Consider the following 6,770-nt stretch of genomic DNA (forward strand, 5'->3'; position numbering starts at 1 on the left):
AAGGGGAATTAACCCTCAGGATGCATGATCAGAGTGTCACTCTGAAGGTATTACCAGAGGCACAATTTAGCAAGGAGAAGAAAGACTATATGAAAATTGACAAGGGAGAATCACAGTTGAAGGAAGAAAATGACAAGGAGAGTCAAGGCAACATCCCAAAGATAAGAGTTGTGCAGATTGATGAAGGAGCCCAAGAGGACATTGGAGTATTAGCCACTGAGAAGAAAGGTCCCCAAGTGAAGCCCACGGCCAGAAAAGAAAGATCAACAAAAGGAAAGATGAAATGCAGAAACAAAACAAAAAGGGATTGGAAGAACATAAAGATCCCAACAGAGGGGCTTTCCAAAGGTGACAAAGTGCAACTGATATATCAACAGCTGGGGGCAAACCAACAAACTGAGGACTACTACACTGTCAACAACATACTCTCATTAGAGTATGCTGAAATTGAACACCAGAGAACAAAGAAGAGGATCACAGTCAGGGGAGACAAATTGAGGCTCTACAAGTACCAACCACCATAAAAGAAAGCCTCAATGTCAAGCTAATGACAATAAAAGAGCGCTCCATGGGAGGCAACCCATGATTTAAGATTCATGTCATTTTTAAAATTCAATAAGTTATGAGCATTTGAGCATGAATTCTTTTCTCTTTTCATGAACATATCCATTGACTGCATATACTGATTTGAAACATATGCTGGGAATTCTAAGTTTGGTGTGCCTTCAAGCACACTAAACCAATGTTACAAATAAATTCCGTTTTACATGCTAAAGCATATGGCCAAACACTAAGTTTGGTGTCTACATAGCTTCATGAAAATTGGAAATTCATGCATCAATAATCATACAATTATTATTTTCCAAAATCTTATTCTCTTTCGGTAATGAAGGTAGCAATTGTAATGTACCCTTTGACATGAACCAAGTTTGGTGTTCATCAAATTTTGATGCACCAATTTAGGGACACAATTGATCCTTCATGAAAAAAAGGGGGAAAAGAAAAGTGTGATGAAAACAATTCTTATAAACATTTAACTGAATGTGACATTGGGATTTCACTAATTGGAGGAAGGGACACAATTTTCTTTATGACCAAACATTAAGTTTGGTGTCCTCCAAGGAGAGTCACGGTTCAAATGAGTATAAGAATTGATGATTAGTATAATAGTAATAAAAGAAACACTCTAGTCACGGTTGGATGAAGCTAATGTATGTTGTCTTGTTGTGATGACTAGGAAGTCAAAGAATCTTCAATGAAAGAGACAAGACAAAGGAAAGCATAGCATGAGGACAAAATCTCATCACATGCATCAAAAAGAGAATCTGCCACTCCCTGAGAAGATCACGGCAAAGACAATTGATGAAGCAAGCTGATGCTACGATTTTAGGAAATTGCACGATCGGCAAAAATTTCTTCCGGCAAGTGCACCGGTTATCGTCAAGTAAAAACTCACAATAGAGTGAGGTCGAATCCCACAAGGATTGGTTGAGTGAGAAATTCGGATTAGAAGTGTGTTCTAGTTGAGCGGACTCAAGATTTAGATGAGAATTGCGGAATGTTAAATTGCATGAATTAAAGAGCGAGAAACTAAATTGCTGAAATTAAAAAGGGATCGGGGTGATTGCATGAATTTAATTGCAGAATGTAAAGAGAAAGTGTAGATCAGAAATGGGAAATTCATTGGGTTTCAAGAGATATTGAGATCTCCGAATCAAAACATTTTTATCCCTTCCTCAACCAATGCATTCATTGAATTTTGCTTGGCAATCTTATATGATTGGATCCCAATCCCTTGGCTCACCAATTCTCTCTAAAAACAAACAAATTCCCAATCCCTTGGTTTAAATGTTCATAAGAAGAGATGATGCTCGATCACTGATTATACCACACAGTTTCATGAACCACAATTTGGTAGGATTACATGTCACAATATCCATCCAAACCCCAATCCAATTCACTGTGAGAAAGCTTCTCTAGCATGAATCCTCCATTCCTTTCCCAAGGTTCCGAAGGATTCCAATTATGGATAGTTTCTTTCCCAAGACAACTAACCAATGGAATTAGATCGAGAAGCTTTCTAACAAAATTCAAGAGAAAAGATTGAAGAAGAAGATAAAGACTATTATTGATTCATTGAATTACAATAGAGCTCCCTAACCCAATGAAAGGGGGTTTAGTGAGTCATAGCTCTGAATTCCATTACAAAAAGTATGAAAACTAGAAAATGATCAAAAAGTCTCCCCTTCTCAAGACTCTTGGAGCCCATCTTGTTTTTCTCACCCATTCAGCTCTGATGGCACAAAGGTCTTCAGCAATAGTCGAATAGTCAGGTTCTCCTATCATCCTATCCTCATAACTTGCTTGGCTGAAACGTATGTTTTTCAGGCCAAGAGTTTTCATGATTGCCTTGGGGCTGAAATCAACTTCCACCCCTCTCACATAGCTTTTGTATGTGGGTTCCACGGTTGGATCCTCCCTCATTGCATTTTCATAAAACTCCTTCACCAGGTTGATGTTGATTTTAGTGATTGGCTTAGTCAGGAGCTCCCACTTCCTCTTTTTGATCTTCTCCCAAACACTTGGGAACGCATCCTTTTCAAGGTCAAAGGGAACCTCAGCTAGTATCATTTTAGGTCTCATCCATTCGGCCTGAATCTCATGGAAAACTGATTTGTATTTCCATGCATCAAATTCCCTTTCCTCCTCCATTGGCTGCTTGTCTTTTCTTCTTTTGTGGCTAGATGAGGCTTCCATTGGTTCTTTAGTTTTGGCAAGTGACAAGCTAAATTTGATAAGGTGAAGTAAGAAAGTGTTGTTAGAAGTGTGGTGAGGTTGTTTTCGGCAAGAGATAGTTATGCTATGATGAAAGAATATGTGCAAGAAGGAGATTTGGTGGTGTGGAACTCGTTCCCCAAGTGGTTCTTTATAGTGCATGCAAGTGAAAAATGGACGGCTAGGGTGATTTGTGAAGGATGGCTTGATGGTAAATATATGAATTAGGGAGAAGGACGAATTGCTTTTCACTTTCTTGGAAGTATTCTGGGTGCATTAAGTTGTACATGTAGCTATCTTTTCATGCAGAACTTCCTTTTCCCATGTGTTAGTTTCAAAGACTTGTGAACTCCCTTTTTGACCAAGACCATACCTCCCCCCTTTGTCTTTTTCATCCATTCTTATTCTTACTTTTGTACCTGCACAAACAAACAAATTTTCTATCATTTTTTTCGGTCCATGTGAATAATGAATAGTACTTGCACATGTTTTTCATTCTTTTTGAATTGTAAATCAATGATTGACTTCATGAGCTTATAGCCGTGACCTTTGTATGTGTGCACACTTATTACTGGACACCAAACTTAGTGTTTGGTAATGTCTCCTGATGACATGAAATCCATGTTGGTTGTCCTTAATGAATGTGCATAATTCTAATAAATCATAGTCACTTTGGCTCTTTGATCCTAAACAATTTTACTACCTAAAGTAATTGAAATCAAAGTATTAAAACATGCAAATGGTATACTTGTCATGAAATTCTAAATCCAGAGGAACTTCTTGCTTTTCATTAACTGTGTTCAAAGAGGAACACCAAACTTAATGTTTGGTTGTGCACCTTGAACGAAGGATTGAATACAATTTGAATAAGATTTGGGGGTGCCTTTAGGCACACCAAAGTTAGAGACCAATTGTATTTTACATGCAATGTTTAGTGCACCTTATCAACAGTTGTCCTGAGGATTCAAGTTCATGCATAAGAAACCATGCTTTATTAGATGCAGAGCAAAACAATAAAGAGTAAGGATACTAAAACATGGGTTGCCTCCCATGAAGCGCTTCTTTAACGTCACTAGCTTGACGGTTGTCCCTTGTTAGGGTGGATTGTAGTGCTTGATGTCCTCTCCTCTCACCATGAAAACGTCCCCATTTGATTCCTTCATGATTTCCAAATGTTCCATAGAAAGAACTTTCCTGATTGTGAACACTTGAGGGAGCTAGGAAGGAATGGGTTTGAGGCCAGGTGGGATTGGCAGATAATGACTTGATATCACTTTATCTCCCAGAGAGAAACCTTCAGTGGGAATTTTCTTGTTTCTCCACCCTCTTGGCAATTTCTTTACAATTCTTCCCTCTCTCTTGAGGATTTCTTCATTGACCCTTATGCCAGGAGGATCCTTCTGATCTGTTTCTATTGATTCTTGTGGCTTTAACTCTTGCAATTCTTGTTTGCCTTCCAAGGACTGTTTCAGAGCTTCAGCTGCTGGATTGCTTTCCTCCAAACACAGATGGCTACTATCATCCTTAGGCTTTTCAGGTTCTGGTTCAGGCTCAGATGCAGGTTTGAAAACATGGAAAATGAGTTGTTCATCATGTATTCTCAAAATTAGCTCTCCTTGTTCTACATCTATGAGCGCTCTAGCAGTGGCTAGAAATGGCCTTCCCAGAATGATAGGGTGTAGGTAGCTTTCCTCCATGTCCAAAATGACAAAGTCTGTGGGGAAGAAATAATTTCCCACTTTCACCAGCACATTCTCAACTACCCCTTCAGCTTGCTTTTGAGTTTTGTCAGCCAGTTGTATGATTACATCAGTGGATCTCACCTCATTCAGTTGTAGCCTCTTCATAAGAGTCAGAGGCATCACATTTATGCTAGCTCCTAGATCACAGAATCCTCTGCCAATTTTTGTTTCCCCTATGATGCAGGGGATATGAAAACTTCCTGGGTCTGTTTTCTTAGAGACTATGTCCTTCTTGATGAGGGCACTGCATTCTTTGTTCATTATTACAATTTGTCCTCCCTTCAAAACTCTTTTCTTGCTCAGCAATTCCTTCAAATACTTGATATGTGTAGGCATCTGCTGGAGAATCTCAAGAAAGGGAATATTGATATGGAGAGACTTAAATGTCTCTAAAAACCTTGAATATGTTTTCCCTTTTTCACCTCCTCCTAACCTTTGAGGAAATGGTGCTTTTGGTTGGTATGTTTCCAGCATGCCTTTATTTTGCAGTTCCTTGGCTTGCTCAGTTTCGCTTTCCTACTTAGCTTCTTCCACACCTTCCTTCAAGATTTCTAGCTCCTGTTCTGAGGGTCTGATTCCTTCTTCTTCTGAGACTTCCTTCAATATGGTGATGGCCTTGCATTCTTCCCATCTCACTCCCTTTTGTTCCCCTTTAGGATTCTTTTCTGTGTCACTAGGGAACACTGCAGTTGACTTGGGGGCCTGTTGAGATAGCTCTCCTACTCGAGACTCCATCCTCTTGAGTTTTTCACCATGGTTCCTTAAGGTAGATCTCACATCATCCCTAAAGCTTTTCAACTCACTTATGTCCTGACCCATGTTTGCTAGCATTCCTTCTATCCTGTTTAATTGATCTTGAAATTGTTGATTCGGATTAGGTTGGGCAAGTTGATTATTTTGGCCATGATATGGTGGTTGGGAGTAAGTGTTTTGTGTGGCTTGGTATGATCTTTGGTTGGAGTTTTGGTATGTGGAATTGTTATGTTGGTTGAGGTTGTAAGGTTTGTGGTTTTGTGGTTGGGTTTGCTGGTTTCCCCACCCAAAGTTTGGGTGGTTTTTCCAGCCTGGGTTGTAAGTGTTGGAATGTGGATCATATGGTTGCCTTTGTTGATTTCCCACATAGTTGGCCTCTTCCCAATCACCTCCTTCAGTGCTTACTTCCTCTTGATCTTGTGTGTGTATTGCAGCCACTTGATTTGTTTTTAAGTTCCTGGTGAGCTCTGCTAGTTGCTTGGCAAACACCTTGTTTTGAGCTAAAATTGTATCAACATGGTTCAGCTCCATGACTCCCTTAGTGTTGTGTCTCTCTGAAGCATAGTAGTACTCATTCTCAGCCACTGTCTCAATCACTTCAATGGCTTCTTCCACAGTCTTTTTCCTGTTCAATGAACCTCCTGATGAATGGTCTACAGCCTTCCTTGATTCATAAGAAAGTCCATCATAGAAAATATGCAATTGCACCCAGTCATGGAACATGTCTGGTGGGCATTTCCTTGTCAAATCCTTGAACCTCTCCCATGCCTCGTAGAGAGTTTCACCATCTTGTTGTCTAAAAGTTTGAACCTCAGATCGAAGCCTATTGACCTTTTGTGGGGGGTAGAAACGTGCCAAAAACTTGCTTTCCACCTCATCCCAGGTTGTTAGGCTCCCCCTTGGGAATGATTCCAGCCACTTAGCTGCCTTGTCCCTAAGTGAAAATGGGAACAAGAGCAGTTTATAGGCATCTTCCTGGACTCCATTGGACTTCACAGTGTCGCAAATTCTCAGGAATTTTGTGAGATGTTGTTTGGGTCTTCATTAGCACTCCCACCAAATGAACAATGATCCTCCACCATGATATTAGCTGTGGTTTGAGTTCAAAATTGTTGGCCTGAATGGGTGGTTTCTGAATGCTGCTACCACAATTCCCAGAGGTTGGGTTTATGTATGAACCAAGAACCCTCCTCTCGGGAATGGCATTGTTTCCATCAGCTCTCTCATGGTTGTGAACTTCTCTATCCATGTTGAGATCTAGAGCTTCCTCAAAATTGTCCTCAGATTCTCCTTCAGATTCTTCTTCTCTCAGTACTCTCTTCCCTCTTACTTCCCTTCTAAGTTTATGAAGGGTCCTCTCTGGTTCGGTATATGGAGGGGTTGATGTCTCTCCTCTCCTACCTGTCATACAAGAACACAGCACAGGCAACAAACAAGTGAAATACTCTTGGTTAATTGAAGAGTATGGTTAGAGCAGTTGAAGAATTAATTCAAATAATT

General features: G+C 40.0%; 1 non-coding gene across 1 annotated transcript; it reads left to right on the forward strand.

The window, feature by feature from the left end:
* Positions 1-5,991: 5,991 nt before the first annotated feature.
* LOC112719216 (small nucleolar RNA R71) lies at positions 5,992-6,095 on the forward strand. The gene has a single exon (XR_003161527.1). It is a non-coding gene; the product is annotated as a small nucleolar RNA R71 (small nucleolar RNA).
* The last annotated feature ends 675 nt before the right edge of the window (positions 6,096-6,770 follow it).

The sequence above is a fragment of the Arachis hypogaea genome, chromosome 10 (genome assembly GCF_003086295.3).
Source record: "Arachis hypogaea cultivar Tifrunner chromosome 10, arahy.Tifrunner.gnm2.J5K5, whole genome shotgun sequence".
NCBI classification, from domain to species: domain Eukaryota; kingdom Viridiplantae; phylum Streptophyta; class Magnoliopsida; order Fabales; family Fabaceae; genus Arachis; species Arachis hypogaea.